Source organism: Pan troglodytes, chromosome 14 (genome assembly GCF_028858775.2).
Source record: "Pan troglodytes isolate AG18354 chromosome 14, NHGRI_mPanTro3-v2.0_pri, whole genome shotgun sequence".
In the NCBI taxonomy this organism is placed as follows: Eukaryota; Metazoa; Chordata; class Mammalia; order Primates; family Hominidae; genus Pan; species Pan troglodytes.
This window is the reverse complement of record NC_072412.2, coordinates 112,914,895-112,932,423: the sequence shown is the minus strand read 5'-3', so window position 1 is coordinate 112,932,423 and position 17,529 is coordinate 112,914,895. Positions and strand designations below refer to the sequence as shown.

The window sequence follows — 17,529 nt, the reverse complement described above, 5'->3', positions numbered from 1 at the left end:
GTATTGAGGAGATCACGAAGACTTCAGAGGTCTTTAGGTGTCCTCATCCTCTCCGCATCTTTGATGGCAACTCTCAAAATCTCAAAGCCAAAACCACAAAAAACACTACCAGCAATAACAAGCAGTAACATGAGCCTCTATCCCAAATTCTTCCTGAGCCTGAGAATATTGCTTTTCATTTCACCCAGCAAGACAAAGCACCATCAACTTGATAGGCTCAACAAGAACTTAGAGAGCAATCCTTCACTGTGTTCCTCAGTCATGTGTTTAAAGCGTCACTACATTTCCCCTAAAAAGTAACTGCTTCTAATTAGTGTGAACAGCCATTTAAAACGTTTTTTTAAAAAATCTTAGCTTTAAATGTAAATTAGTGTGGAGAGCCATTTAAAAAGTTTTGTAAAAAGTCTTAGCTTTAAATGTAAATAGAGACTCCATTTCTACCAAGAAAAAACTTTTTGTAAATTCTAAATACAATCTTTCCCCCCAGCTTTCACTTTTCATTGTTGAAAAAATAACCTTACTACTGGTGAACTCCTAAAGGCGCTCTCTCATTAAGAGGGTGAAAGAACCTTCTGGAAGAATGTGCAAATCAAAGAAGATATGAAGGATCCTTCTAGAGAGCCAGAGCTCATTGGGCAGAGTGCTTGGAAAGGAGGGGTTGGAAAAGGCTCAGAATACAAAAGGGAGGGTGAGCTGAAGAGCTAAGCTGGGCCTCAGCCTTGGTCCTTCGGGCAGGATGTTCTCAACTAAAAGAGCAAATCAGATGATCAGATTCACCAATAAAGCATTTTTTATAATACTCATATTCTGGGGTTTCTGTTTAGGAAGAGCACCCCAGGTTAAAATGATGTCCCTCTATGCGAATCTTAGACTATTACTACCATACTTAATAAAGGTTTGTCAAAAGGTCTGAATTCCTTGAATTTGATCTGCCATCACAGCAATTTAATTATAATGAGAATATTTAATTTATGTTTAGTTTCCTTTAAAATGTGTGTTTCTAAATTTTCTGAGACTTTTATTTTTACTTCTAAACATAACTTCATGAATGAAACAGTGGCATGAATGAACATAATACATTCCCTTTATTTAAGGGAAACTGGAAGGAAAATATACAAAAATAAAGATATATCCTTTTCTCTGAATTATTCATCAGTGAGAAATTCTGAAACTTGCAAATCACAGTCAGTTTGTGAATAGCAAGGAAAATACCACCCATGTCAATGAACAGAAATGATTCCATCTACAAATTAAAAACATTCTCTATCCCCTCAGGTAAAAGGAGAAAGTAACAGCTGATTGCTTTCACTTTGACTTTCACTTGCTTTGGGATTGAAGCCACTATACATTAGTAATGCATTTTATGGATCAACCTCCTTAAAATAGCTCAAGTATATGAGTATTTGGTCTTTTTCCAGATCCAGCCAATTCTCACTATTCGCTGATTTTATAGTTGTGAATTCACCTACTTGCTAAAATTTACTCGTACCTGCCCCCCACATCAATACTCACGGAACTTCCTCTGTCATTCATGGACATGCCCAGAGCAGTGAAAAATGTGAGTCCCTCCACAGGTCTGTCTCCAACTGAGATCGCACAGAGCCATGCCCTCCCTGCTGGCTGGGGCCAGCTCTCATATTGTAAGCATGCGTCCTTTTTGAAGCTTATGAGTGCCATGTTTTTCTCATTTCTTGTGCTTTTTTTTGGTGATTTTACAGCCTAAATGACTCCCAAGTGGAGTGCTGAAGCACTGTCTGGTGTTCCTAAGCCCAAGAATTCTGTGATGTGGCTTACAGAGTGTATGTTAGAGAAGCTTCATTTAGGCATGGGTTATAGTTCGTTGGCCATGAGTTCAATGTTCATGAATCAACATTATATATTGAATCAGTTGTCTTTAATCAGAAACAGGCATAAAACAAGGATGTAGGCCGGGCACAGTGGCTTACTCCTATAATCCCAGCACTTTGGGAGGCCGAGGCGGGCGGATCACTTGAGGTCAAGAGTTCGAGACCAGCCTGGCCAACATGGTGAAACCCCGTCTCTACTAAAAATACAAAAATTAGCTGGGTGTGGTGGCGCGCACCTGTAATCCCCACTACTCTGGGGGCTGAGGCAGGAGAATCGCTTGCACCCATTGGGTGGAGGTTGCAGTGAGCCGAGATCATGCCATTACACTCCAGCCTGGGCCATAGAGCAATACTCTGTCTCAACAAAAACAAAAAACAAAAACAAAAACAAACAAACAAAAAAAGGATGTACTGATGGGTTGGGGGAGATGTGAAGAAAGGTTCATGGGACCTTACCCATGTAATTTACTAGGAGCAATGGCTCTGTATCCACTACTAGGTGTTCACAGTGACTTTTTAAAGCATAACTACCATAAGAAAGAGGCAGCTGCATTCTTAAATTTACTTTTTTATTTAAATTGTTTATCAGAAATAGAATCCCATTAATATTGTTTTTAAATCATTTTTGAAAGCAGATTGGAATTCAGTTTGAGCAGTTGTTTCTATAGAAATATGTTGGCCCCACAGCTGCTCCTGAGGGGCCATGCGTAGAGACTGGGTCTGTATTCCACTGACCCAGGGCCGCCTCCAGTACTGGAAAGGGCTTTGCTCCGGCTGTAGCTCTGTGAACTATCACAGTAAGTGAAAAGGACACCCTCTAGTTGTATTTTTCTACTCCTGCTGCTCCTTTGCAGATTTTTTTTCTCACCATTTAAACAGTGTTGATGTAATTCCCTTCCATGCTTAAATTCTCTATTTGTATGCCAGGTGGCACACTGCTGAATGTGTTTCTGCCCCCTTCTGCAAGCTGGGTGATTTGAGTGGGGTGAGAAGGGTCATTCCTATGTTGTTATGGAACTCATAAATGAATGTTTTTGAAAGTGGGTTCTTTATTGCTACTTTAACAAAATCTATGCATTCAAAAGCTAATTGTTTTATAAACAAAATGGGTTTGTTTGCAAAGACCTAATACCAGAAACTAAACCTTAATGTCCATATCCAGGAATTGTTCTTTCACTGAAATATAATTTAAATTTACTGGCAATTATTTCTAAAGAACATATTTTATGAATAATTCTATTTTCAAAAATAGACAGTATACATAGGATGCTGAGTGAATTTTGCTCTTGGTTTTTCATTGACTATTTTGATGTCCTTGAAATATGTCCTCTTCAGCATCTAATAATTAATATTTTAGGATATATAAAATTATAATGTCTTATGAAAACATTTATAAACATTTTGATTCTCTTTTCTAAATGTCCAATCCCTTCTGAGTCTTTACAAATATGCATAATATTTTTCTCTAATTTATTTGAAAGAAAATTGTATCTATTATATAAAAATTGCTTCATGTTCTAATGAAGAATTATCTAAATCCTATTGTTATTTCGTGATAGGTATAGAGAAAACAGATTAGAATGACTGTCAGGAGAACAAAATTCTAATGCTGGCTCAGCTACTAGTTAACCATGTAAACGTCTACAAGGTATTAGATTGGTGCAAAAGTAATTGCGGTTTTGGCCATCACTTTTATGGCAAAAACCACAATTCCTTTTACATCAACCTAATACTTAATTTTTGTGGACCTCTGTTTCTCCAGTTGTGAAACACAGTGGTGAGACTGGGTGTCCTCCATGGTTCATGACCTCTGAGGAAAGTATAGGATCATAAGAACATGGTAAACATTACAGTGCTATGAGAACATTGCCTTTATCTCTTAAAACATTTCTATTATTTATTAACAAATTGATCCTCAGTCTTGACAAGCAATTGAACGATTGCACTACAGTCTTCAAAATATTACATTACTGAGAATGATACCATACCAGAAAAAAAGTTAAATATGAAATTTCTCTAACTGCTAAAAAATGTTTTATAAAGCAGTCATTTTCATTCAATATTATAAAGTTGAAGTTTCCAAATATGTATTTACTATTGTTCTATAAACAATTTTAGAAAAAGTGAATATTTAAAACTGTTACTAATAGTATTTCTTAATCTTCTTTTACCATCCTAATCTATATTCACTGCAATTATTACCTATTTTATAAATGTTCTGGGCCATCTTGCATTCCTGTAATTCATGAAACAGGTTATAGTCAACTATTTTAAAAAGTCATTCATAAGTAGAGAAAAGATAAATGCAGACATAGAAAAAGGCTATGGCACAAGAAGATAAGATAATAGAAACATTTTCATGTATTTGAAAGAATTTTGTTAGCATAAATCTTCATTTTTATTCTTGTTTGAGCATTCTGTGGTGTTCCTCATGACAGGGTTTGAATTTAGACTGATCGCACTTGGAATGGAAATATGCAGTTCAGCTGTTTGTACACAAATATGAAACAATTATTCCTGGAAGCACATTTATTCCAATATCCCTCTGTAACTATGGTGACACAGCCCCGCGGCTTGCAAAAATGCACAGGACTAGAGTCTGTGAAAAAGACCTTATGTGATAATTCTGTATTTGAAACATCAGTTTAGGAAGAGGGTGAAACACCAAAATATCCAGTGTCCCTCATGTTGTGTTTACTAATATTGGGTTATAAATATAAACTACTCTAATAGCTACCAAGATGTGTTTTTTACCCAAATTGAGAACCAAATGAGAATTAGTTTGATTCAGAGTGTGATTCCCCACAATTTCATAATAAGACCAGGAATATAGATAGAAATTTAAATATTCAGTTATGGTGATATTGATAAATATTGAATATTACATATAATGGAGACAATGTGTTCATATATTTCTCAACATCTTTTCTCTTTGGACATCAAGTAGACAACGTTTCAAATTCCTCATCATTAGAGCCAAAATAAACACATCAGCTCCTCTCACTTCTGGGAGCAGCCAGCCACCTCAATTTATACCACAAGCGTTCCAGTCAGACTGTGGTTTTAACGAAGGCTACAGCCCTGAAGTGCCTTGTGTAGCTATTCAATGCAGCCTTCTCTAGGAGGCCTGAGCCTAGGGTCCATTCTGGGCAGGGAGATCTGCATGATTTTCCTAAACAATCCCTCCTGAGTTCTCCAGAACCAAAGGAGACTCTGAAGCAAAAATCGAGTGTTTCATTTCCACACCTCACTTCCCCAAATCCTATGACCTGAAATGAAAGCAGGGAGGACGGAAATCGTCTAAAGTTTTAAAAGGTAAAGTTAGGCAATACAATCTCTAAGGACAATTTCTTTCTCTCAAAAAGTAACTATGCAGCCATAAAAAATGATGAGTTCATGTCCTTTGTAGGGACATGGATGAAGCTAGAAACCATCATTCTCAGCAAACTATCACAAGGACAAAAGCCAAACACCGCATGTTCTCACTCATAGGTGGGAATTGAACAGTGAGAACACTTGGACACAGGAAAGGGAACATCACACACACATCAGGGATTGTTGTGGCGTTGGGGGAGGGGGGAGGGATAGCATTAGGAGATATACCTAATGCTAAATGACGAGTTAATGGGTGCAGCACACCAACATGGCACATGTATACATATGTAACAAACCTGCACGTTGTGCACATGTACCCTAAAACTTAAAGTATAATAATAATAAAATTTAAAAAAAAAAAGAGAGTGAAGCCAGGTATTCCAAGGAGTGAAGCTACTGGACAGTGAAAATGAGGGTTGTTGGAAAACACTTATCTGTGTCAGAACATGGTGCTCCCTGGATAGTTGAGATCAGGTTGCCATGACTTAGGTAGAGTGCTCCTTTCACACTATTTGTTATTAAATTGCTATATGAATTTCTAGAAAATTCTTACATTGAGATTTTAATCTTTTTTATTAAATCAAACTTTACTGCTCATTATGCCTTCATTCTTTGTGCTCTTCTAAATTCCAGAAGGCATATTTTCAGTTCCTAACAAATTTTATGTTTAAAGCAATGTGTTAAGGAATTATAGTTATTTTATATTTATGGTACATGTTTGTTCTTGAATGTTGCACATTTCTTGATCTCATTGAGATGCTCTTCCTCATGATATAATCTAAGATGTTGCAGTGTCACGCTGGTGAAACACTGTACCTCATTTTGATAACTCATTGAGATGCTCTTCCTCATGATATAATCTAAGATGTTACAGTGTCACACTGGTGAAACACTGTACCTCTAATTTAAAACCTAGTTACAACATTTCTGGTAGACCTATTGGGTTAGTGTTTTTCCTGAAACCCTTTTTGGTTTGCATTGGAGTTGTGATGGCTCAAGATTCTGCAAAAGGGGTAAATTTTTGATAGTGTTGGCCACCACTCTGTGGTTGAGCCTGGAAACCCTAAGTGCTGTCACCCTGATTTCCTGCTGTGAACCTAGAGGCTTAGCCTATGGATTGCAAGGTTATTCTTCTATTTCTTCCTTTAAAAAATGAGATTAGACAATTGTTTTTCCAGGACATGGATAAAAGGATTGATTGAGGCATCGTACTATTCATTTAGAAATTCATTCTGTTTCTTCAAAACACTGTATCTCAATAGAAGAGAGAGAGAGGAGAGCAGAGAAACCAAAGGTTTGTCAAGGCCATTTCTTAAAGTGTCTTTATTTAACAGAAGGAAAATGCTTTATGGCAGGACTTCTCATGCTAGTTGCACTTTGGAGTTTAAGTTGTGATAAATTAGAAATTGTTTTAAAAAATAATTTGAACAAAGTACAGGAAAAGTTTGTTTTAAGCACCTACAATACACTAAGCACAGAGGATGTGAGTGTGATGAGTCTGGAAAGGAAAATTACAGAATAGTGAGAGCCAAACAAAAGTGTGTGTGTGTATGTGTGTGTGTGTGTGTGTGTGTATTGCAGGAGATGAAAAGTTGGAAGAAGTCAAAGGGTGTTTAGGAAAAAGAAAAGTAGCCAGGCACTGTGGCTCACAGCTGTAATCCCAGCACTTTGGGAGGTCGAGGTGGGTAGATCCTTTGAGCTCAGGAGCTCAGGATCAGCCTGGGCACTGGGCAAGATAGTGAGACCCATCTTTACAAAAATTCGTCTAGCATGGTGGCACATGCCTGTAGGCCCAGCTACTCGGGAGGCAGAGGTGGGAGGATCGCCTGAGCCTTGGAGGTTGAGGCTGTGGTGAGTTGTGATCGTGCCACCGAACTCCAGCCTGGGTGACACGGTGATATCTTGTCTTAAAAAAAAAAGGAAAAAGGAAAGCACTTTTAAGCTGAGATCTGAAGGATAACTAGGATTTCGGTGGCTGGAGTACCACTCTATAAAGAGGGATGGCAAGGACAAAGGTTTATAGAGTCACCCATAATCAGTCACCAGGATACCTTTAATATCTGATGGCTGTTCAGGCTAATTAGCAAGTACAGAAGAGCAAACCATTAGCCATTTGAATGCTGGTATTGCAACCACAAATAGGTAAAGAGAAGAAAAGCGGAAATGATCACTCAGTAAGATGCACTTGAGGTCTGGTAGCTCAAGTCAGTAAAAAGTTTTAAAAGTATTGCTATCATGTTTCATCAAGCTGAAATTATTCACAAGCCAGATAAATTACCATATCTAGGACACTCAGTGACATTTGATTAAGTGGTAATTATACCAAAAGCCTGATACTAGAAAAGAATGTATTAAAATAATGTGAATGACAGTCTATTAGAATATCGCCCATTATAGAATGGTTTGGCCACAGGGACCTCATTCATACTGAATCGGTTTTATAAAATGATCTCTCTTGAAATGAATGTAGTTCAACAGAGCTGCAAGGTGGAAGAATGCAGCACCCAACACCTTCCCTCTTACAAGTCAGCAGGCCAAGCCCCATCTGAGTGAGGACAAGAGGCCAGGCTAGCTATAGCCAATGGACTAAGCTAGGTGCCAGGCTCCCCTTTCTGTAGGTCTTGGTGGCTGCTGGTATTTAGAGGCAGGTAAAAGCTATAATTCTCCTTGCCTGATAGCAAAGTTGCAGGCAAGAAGAACTACAACTTTTTTAAATTAGCAACTAGACATAAAGAAAGTCATAACATCTAAAAATTTAGTGAAAGTCCCAGTTCTCTGTTCTGACCTTTGTTGATGACAGAAACCTTCAATGTGTGATTTTGGGGTTAGGCATTCTTGTGACAGGATCTGGCTAGCCTGGCTGGATCATGTGAGGGAATCCTCTAATTAAGATCACCCTCAAGGCCCAGTGGGGACCAGGATCTGGCTAGCCTGGCTGGATCATGTGAAGGAATCCTCTAATTAAGATCACCCTCAAGGCCCAGTGGAGACACTATCCCTGGGCACCATGCTGAAGAGCCACATTCTTTGCTTGCTGGTTTCTTATATTCTGTCCCTGCGGGGTCTAAAGCCCACTTAAAGTATTCTGTAGACAATTCACAAACCTTCAACACTCATTTTAATATGAAAAGTAATACAACGTCCATTATATTACTCAATCCTCTCAGTGTGATCTTCCATAAGGAAGCTGAGTCCAAATCTGGACTAATCTACTGACTATGAATAGGCCAGTTCCTTAACCCAGTCTCAGTTTTCATTGCTATAAAATGGGGAAAATGGAGAATTGGTCTAAGAATTAATTAAAATGATGCATATAATTCACTTATTACAATGTCTTGCATGGAGGAAAGGTCAATTGTTAATAAAGTTGGTAATTTACATGGCACTGCTCTAACACCTGTGACTGGCCAGATTTTCATGCACCAGGAATGCCCGAGAAGCTCTGTGCAAACCAGCTATGCTTCAACATTCTCATTTATCAGAAGGAGAATGGAAGGAAGTGTAAGCAGGTCTCATCTCCATTAAACTTTGCTTCAGGTGCACTAAGATGTGACTGATGCTAATTTTTCCAGATTTTATATTATTTAGGTGGGACTCCAAACCCAGCCTCTTGATTCCTGCCTCCTAGCATTTCTGCCTTCAAAATTGTTTTCACTACCACAGATTTTTTTTAAAAAATTGTTTGGAAATTTGTATATTTTCCTTTTTGGATGACTCGAGGCTAATGAAACGATTTGATGAAAAATAGGATTACACACACACACATACACATATATATATGTATATATGTATATGTGTGTTGTATATATGTGTGTATATATATGTATATATGTGTGTTGTATATATGTGTGTGTGTATATATATATGTTGAGACACAGTTTCTCTCTCATGCCCAGGCTGGAATGCAGTGGCACACTCGTGCTTCACTACAACTTCCACCTACCAGGTTCAAGCAATCCTCCTACCTCAGCACCCCCAGTAACTGAGATTACAGGTGCATGCCACCATGCCGAGCTCATTTTTGCATTTTTAGTAGAGATAATAAGGTTTTGCCATGTTGGCCAGGCTGGTCTTGAACTCCTGACCTCAAGTGATCTACCTGCCTCAGCCTCCCAACATGCTGGGATTACAGGCGTGAGCCACTGCACCCAGCCAGATTATATTCTTAAAAAGATAAGTGACTGTATAATAAAATATTGGAAGTCACTGTAAAAATCAAGTCTTCCATTTGCTTTTCCTCAGCTCTGAAACATACTAATTTTGGGCAAGCCATTATATTACATGAATTATTTGTCTTTAGTCAAAAAGGGGTTATAAAATGTCTCATAAGATTGTCTTGAGTGTTAATTTTAAAATAGATGTGAAAGAATTTGGAAAAAATAAATACTTGGAAAAATTAGCTCATCATCATGCATTCTGATTTCAGGCCATTATATGATTTTATATTATTTGTATTATTTTAATTTTATTTTTTATGCATATGATATTGGATTATGCCATTTTGTCTTATAATATGCACACTATGCTTCTCAAAAATACAGTAAATGGTTGTGTCCTAATAATATTTAGAACGTGAAAAATAAATCATATGTTAACTGAGTACTTCCATATTTTTAGAGAAGCCACTGATGATTTCAAGATAGCTCTTGATTGAATAGACTGCCTTTGGCAGGAGGGAGTGGATTGCAATAGTCATCTTTACAATTGATTCAATTTCTTCAGCAAATCAAATTTGTGGCAATAGACATAAATCATTTCAGAAGGCTAAAGTGAACAAATTGACTCATCCAGGTTTTGTTAATATCATAGTGTAGAAATGATCTACATGGCATTGAATAATATACCTTGAGTTATTGGACAGTAGATACTTTGGCATAACTGTCACATATCAATCAATATAACTTCAGCTCTTTTGTAATGAATTATAATTTCTTTACAAGTAATAAAAACTATTGAAAAGTTAGAAATATTTCAGAAAAGTTTGGCCACTGTTTCATGAGTTTACAAGTATATCTACTATGCACACACACAGGCACACAAACACAACTGATATGCAACATTCTATGAGTCAATGCATGGTGAAGAAATAGAATGTTTTGATTAACCCACAGTTACTCCTCTATGCAATGATATTATCTAGCAGATGGATACTTTCTTGGAATTTAGGGATTTTCTTCTAGAATTTTGCATATGAATGTGCACAAGTGCCCTAGATACTGTTCTTCCCCCCACTCCCAGAAATGTAGTACTTTAATCTGTTAACCAGAAAGTTAAGTACAAGGTCAAGTATCTTAAAACAGATCTCAGAAATGCAAATTGAGGTTGTCTCTGGTGAGTTTAGGTAAGCGTATTAAATCTAGAGGAAAGAAATATTAAAATAAGTTCTAAAAGGATTTTCATGGATATAAAGCAAAATATTTTAAAATGATAGGCCTTTTGAAATACGTCTTTGATTAGAAGTATGAGATACCATGATTCAGAAAAATAATAGAAAGGACTGAAAAATACTGTCAAAGTGTTAGGACAATAATACAAATGAAAACACTCTAAAGCCACTTTTTTATTTCCTACTGGTGAAAAAATTTCTAGAGAAAATATTTTTTGTTTTCATTTGTCTGTTGCCTAGGCTGGAGTGCAGTGGCACAATCATAGCCTACTGTAACCTCGAATTCTTGGACTCAAGGGATCCTCCTGCCTCAGCCTCCTGAATAGCTGGGACTACAGGCAGACATCACCATGCCGGCTAATTTTTCAATTATTCATAGGGATAGGGTCTTGCTATGTTGCTCAGGCTGATCAACTCCTGGGGTCAAGCGATCCTTCTACCTCAGCCTCCCAAAGTCCTGGATTCCTAGAGAAAATAAAGGCAGGTGTATTCAAACAGTCTCTTGGATAAGTTACAATTTAAAACAAAAAGTTGGGCAAAAAAGGAAGGATAAACATAAGACCAGGGACAAGCACAATGGAATGTTTTCATAATTTAGTTGTTGTGCATTCCTTCTGTTTGAGAAATGTTTATTGCAGGTCGACTGTAGTACAGGTACTAGAGTCCGCTCTGGGCTGTGAAAACAGGCAGGCTTTCATTTCATCCCTCACAGTCTGATTGGGGGTAAGTGAGTAACTAGGAGTCATTGGAAGACTTTAAGCAGAGGAAGTTGATCAGATTTGTGTTTTTAAAAAGAGCTATATGAGAAAAAAAATAGAGAAAAAAAATTTGAGGTGGCAACATCAGAAATAAACTCAGAGGCAGATCAAATAATCATTCCCTCAATCTCCAAAAATAAACAACAGTCATGTAAGATTGAAATTGAGCAGTGCAGTTGAATTTTCTCAATAATTTTAAAATAGTGATTTGAAGATGAAAGCCTGAAATGAAGCAAGATTAGTGAAGTGTCTTCAAATCTGAGTGGAGCTGTTAGAACTATTCAACAGACACTGAGGAATTATAGATACAATGCTTTCTAATGGAACTATTTTTACACTAATCAGAAGTTCTATAGCACAGAAGCATTTGCAATTTTGTGGAGATAGAGACTTGAATCCTGCTACTGAAAATCTGGAAGGTCACAGTCCAGTAGTGGTCTCTTAACTGGTCCTTGCTTGTCAATACTCCAATGGTCTATTAATAAAGTCAGAAAACTTCATTCATGAAAAGATAAGCGTTCTGCAAACAAACAGCTAAGCTTTATATTAGTTCAAAAGAGAAAGTGAAGTCTGTGGTGGATCTCAAAAAAATAAGAGCTCTGGGTATATCCAGGTGTGGTCTGTGGCATTCAAAGGTGTGCAGACTTCCAAGGGGACAGGAACACCCTTGACTCTATGGAATCTGGTGGAGCAAATGTTACTGTTGGAGCAGAAATGACATCGTATTGGGGATCATTTTGAAAGGAGGTAATTTATGAATGGTAAAGCAACTCAGCCTCCACTTTGCCTGTCTCCTTCCTTACAGAATTGTGGACTTGAAAGAGTGGACAAAGGATGGTTATGAAATTTGAAGCATAAACTGTGTGAGGAGAGAGAAAGTATGTACTGAGCCCATCAAAATCTGAGGTTCCCAGGACCAGGGGAGCACATCCAGGAAGCTGCTGGAAGAACTCCCTTCTTAGGCTGGTCTTTAGTCATCCTTGGTGTTCATTCACAAACCAGGGATTAGGGTGGAGGTACCAGAAAATCACAAATGGAGTATTTTTTTTAATTCAAAAGGGAGAACAAAAGGAGTTAGAGAACAGGTAGCGTAATGATGACTCATAGTTAATTTCTAGCACTGAATGATTGGTTTGTATTTACTTAATAATAAGTCATCATGAGAATCCAAAATTAGTGTATGCTCTCTGATGCCATGGATTATTTATGTTCTAAGACTTCTTTATGGTTTGTAATGAGGCATCTGACAAGGTATATTAACCAGTCTTTTGAATAAGAGATAGATATATATGTAGATTTATCCACGTTACATGTAGGTGAGCATAGAGCTGTTTAAAGTTTATCCTAGAAAATGTTGTTGAAAAGGAAAAATAGCAACTTGAAGGTGATAAGGAATTACAGAGCATATACAAAAGAAGGTTGGATTCACATGACCAGCCAATGGAAATAACTGTTATCCCTGGAAAAATGCAGAGATCTCGCCTGAGTTTAAGTAAAATCTTCGCAAATACAAGACACGGAGTCCTAGTTTAGCAAACACTCTGTATCCATGATAAGCTAATAGGGTGGGTGGTATGGGTATGAAAAACAAACCAGAAACTAAGGGGGTAAGGCTCCATTAATAGAGAAGAGAGGAAAAATCTCACTCCACCTTAATTGCTCTGATGTGACAGAAATGAAATATATATCATTTTTTTAGGTTTTGGAATTCTTATTTTAAACAGGGATATGGATAGAATTGTGATTGAAAAAGTGTTAACAGGTCCAGCATCTCAAAATGATGCCACATTTGAAATGATTATTTTTGATAAGATGCCATTTAGGAGGACCTGGAGCTTTTTAAACACTTGAAAGGATGTGTTATGAAAGACATTGCAGGCAGAATCTGTGTAGTTCTAGACGCAGGGCCAGGAACAACCCACGGAAGTTAGTGGAAACCAAAGTTCAGTTCAAGTTGAGTGCAACTTTTTACCATGTGGAGATCTGAAAATAGGCTGCCTTTTCATAGAAAAAAATGGCAAATATCTTAATCCTCAGAAAGTCATCTCACTAATTATTCCTGAAATCAGTGTTTAAACACCTGGAACAAACTTGCTAAGCTTAGCTTTTTCTTCAACTCACAAAGCAAATTTAATGTTTCCAGTGGAGATCAGGATGTTCTTCTAGCAGGGAAAATTGCACAAACTACAGGGAAATGATTAATACTCAATATCAATCTCTTGCAATGTTCTCATATTTTTTCTCAATATTCGGAAAAATAAAATTGCTTCTGTTCTGTTCCTTTAGCCAGCCTGTTCTCTTCAGCTCATTAATTTATCTTGGAAACTCCACTTTTCAAATTTAAAGGCCCATCATTAGGATGTTTAATATTGATGGGAAAAAGTAAAATGACTATTTTACCCACAAAAATAAAAACATTTGCTATCCTTTTTTGATAAAGGTCTTCTAGATTTGCTTCACCCACTTTAACTTTTTCTATATATGTTAAAATTCAGTGTGCAATAATATTTTCAATTTCTCCACATTTTAGACTTCCTTAGCTTATTTCTATTCACATAAATTCTTTTTTATAAATGTTGATAGGAAATACCATTCTTAATGATACCACCAGTGATGAGTTGAATACTGCCCCAGTCTGATCAACATGCGTGAAAGATATTTTCTGAGCTGTGAGTTTGAAAAATAAAAATAATTTTTTAAAAGATATAATGGCTCCTGTTGAGACAATTTATTAATACAAATTCAGAGATATTCACAGCCAAAAGGAGCATTGGAGATCATAAGATTATTAAGGTCACCTTATGCTTTTGTTATAAGAGGAAATCCTGCAATCGATAACAATGCAATGAGTGACTTTGTCCTGTCGTAGATCGTTTTCACAGGGCCTGGGATATAGTACTTAGTGAATGTCCATAAACCAACATTCTTTACTCAAAGGAGCCCTATTCGTTCAATAGTAATAATGGAGGGATTATAGGAATAGTTCCTGATTATCTCAAGATTTGTTTTTTATTACCCATTCTAGGTTCATCATGATTAACTATTTAATATTATTTCGGTCCCTTGACCTCATTCTCTGCAACTAAGGAGTTGATGTGAGGAAGTAAGAAAATGAGTCAAAGATTTGGAAGAAGTCCGTTTGAAGTTGAGGGTTTCACTGATTAACAGTGGAATAGGTCAAAAGAAGATGATTTTGTTGGTTAAGTTTTTTGGTTTTTTTGTTTGGTTTTGTTTTTTGTGTGTTGGCGTGGGAGAAACTAAGGAAATAATTCCAAAGGAAAGGCTTTTGATGGGGTGTTTTTCTCCTGAATTGCATAGTTTTCAGATTTATTTTAAAGGATGAAAATGGCCATATTTTCTTACTGCCAGTCAATGTCTGTTTATTTTTTAGGCACATCTTTAAAAGACCCCCTAGAGAAGTGTATATATGTCATACAATTAGCAAGTCAAAAGACTGGAGCTTACCTTTTCTAGAACGTCTCTTCCATGTCTATATCTCAATATACCATGGTTTTACCAAGAGGCTTGAAGTTTATAACTAGTGCCTTGTTCTGTTCTGTAAGTTCCTGCTAAATGCCTCAACTTTGGTGTGTCACAAGTACTTCAAATTTCAGCCCTTTAAATTGGCCTTGTGGTCATTCCATTAACTCCAGCTTCCCCTCGTTAGATTAGTGGTGGCTCTTTTCACCCATTCACCTAAGTTGGAATCCAAGCATCATCTTAGAAGCTCTGAAACTGATCAGGGGAGTCTGAGGGGAGGTAGAATGTAGTGGCTAAATGTACAGGCAGTGGTGTTCAACTGCCTTGGTTTGTAATTCTGAGCCCACCATTTACTGACTGCATGAACTTGGAAAAGTAATTTAAACCTTCAGTACTCCTATTTATTCATCTGTATAAGTTGAGAGTATTAGAACCTACCTTATATAGTTGTTATGCACATTTAATGAATTAATAATTATCTTAAATATTTATATGTGTTTCTTTTTATATTTATGAACCTCTAAGAACAAGGCAGAAAATAGCATAAGCACTTTCTTCTCATATCTAATTAATCACCAATTTTTAACAAGTATACTCCTTATATTGCGCCTTTATCTGTTCCATCCTGTTTATCCAGTGGTGTTCTTGGCTGTCAGTGCTTGAATTCAGGTTCTTGTCATATCTCCATTAAATACTGCAATTGTCATTTTAATAACCTTCCCGCTTTTGGTCTTTCCCTGAATACCTCCTTCATGCTCCTGGCTGAGTGATCTTCCAATATATTAATATACATCTAATCACAGCGTTCTTCTGTCCCACGTTCACCAGTTCAACATTCTTTTGTGACTCATCATTTTATCACTAACGCCCACCGCCCCAACCCTGATGGTTTTGATGGGATGTTTATAATGGCCAGAGGACCAGTTGGCCCAGCCCTATCTCTTGGCACATTCTCCCTCACATCTTTCAATCAAACAATGCTGAGAGACACCCTGCCTCCATCTTTGAGCACTTTTTTAAGATGTTAGGACTGTGACTTACCAAACTGAACTCCTTGAACTCTGCTGCTTAACCAAAATTTTCTGGACAATCATACGTCTATGTAGAAACATGTATGTAAGATGAGTCTTGGAAAAACAAATTCACTTACTTATAAATGGACATACAAATGGCAGCAATTATACTGTATGCATTGTGCTTGCTTTATGCCATAGGTGGACCATGTCAATTGAATCTTTATTGTTGTTTTATGAATTTTACTTAAACCATTCTTTATTAATGAACCTTTAGTTTGCCCCTATATTTTTGCTCTATAATCAGTGTCACCATGAACATTCTTGTGCATAGTCTTGCCTACATGTACAAGAACATTTGTAGGAAAAATTAGTAAAAGTAGAATCGTTGGGGCAAAGGGTGTGAATGTTCAAAATGTTGATGAGTATTTCCAAGTTGCGCTATCAAGAGGCAGCCCCAGTTTCTAGTCCCGCCACAATACATGAAAGTTTCCATTACTCCTCTCCTTCCGCTCAAAGTATATAGGCTTTTTAATTTAATGTGTAGAAATCTAAATTCCCATCTGAAATTCATACTTTGTAAATGCTGCCTCTCTCCTAAGATATTTTTAAGGTTTGAAAAAAGTGGTACTCATAACATGGCTCACCACAGAATGAATTACAGTTTTTTGCAATTTGCAAGCATTCAATAACTCAGTAACTTAAAGAGCCATGTTAGGGCAGTGACACATTCTGTGCAAAAAGATACGAATACAAATTCTAGCTTACCATTTTATTTAAAGCAGGAATTCTGCAGTTGATAACAAACAGGTGAAAATTTTCAAAAAGCTTTGTTATGTTTTGAATGATATTTACTTGATTGACATATTTTGTCAGAAAACTGTCATTTGTAAATAATTGCTTAGGACTTTTTTTAATAAAATGAAATGAAATTAATAGAAAAAAGATTATTTGCTTCCTTTGCTTTTTTCTGACAGAGTTCTTATGCTCAGTCGTATCTCCTTACCATATTTGCATGCCTCTTATGGAAAGCAGTGATAGAAAAGTATGAGAATCTTCAGTGATTATTACCTGTGTCAGTTCTATTAACTGATGCTATTGGATTTTGAATGCTTTCTAAGCATTTTTATTCCAAAAATTTAACATTTTAATGCTCTACTCGTTTGCTAGTTTTTGCTTCTTTTCTTTAATTACCTTGAAAATTTTCTGACATTTTATTTTTAGAAAATTCTATATCTTATGTTTTAATGCTTCATTTTATCTCAATTTTATCTCATTGTTTTCTCTCAGTTTTTCTGGATAACTCCCAGATATCTTGTCTTTGTGGTGTGGATATTATAGTTCAATTATTTTTAATAAGTTATTTTGTACATATTATAAACATTCATATGTTATATGCTACTATTTCTTATAATAGTCTAGTATATGCTCTTAATATAAGTTAAGAATTAAAGATCTAAATCAAACTAGAAATGTAATCTGTTTTGCATGTTTCTTACTTCTTCCAAACTAAGATTGAACATTGTGTTTTAGTATCAGAATTTGGGGATAGATTGGTTTTAAAATTTGCATCTAAAGATTATTCCCAGGAATTCTACATGCTTTTAAACCTCTAATTTGTTTAAACCTCCCATATGTAAAATTGTTATGATATTATAGACAAAATGGAT

The 17,529-nt window shown here is 36.5% G+C and overlaps 1 protein-coding gene and 1 non-coding gene across 4 annotated transcripts in view; both read left to right on the top strand.

Annotated features, from left to right (window-relative positions):
• The window catches only part of NALF1 (NALCN channel auxiliary factor 1), an 860,969-nt gene that overhangs the window by 530,071 nt on the left and 313,369 nt on the right, over window positions 1–17,529 (top strand). The window lies entirely within an intron of this gene.
• LOC112205274 (small nucleolar RNA SNORD31) lies at window positions 13,970–14,038 on the top strand. Its single transcript, XR_002939175.1, has one exon. It is a non-coding gene; the product is annotated as a small nucleolar RNA SNORD31 (small nucleolar RNA).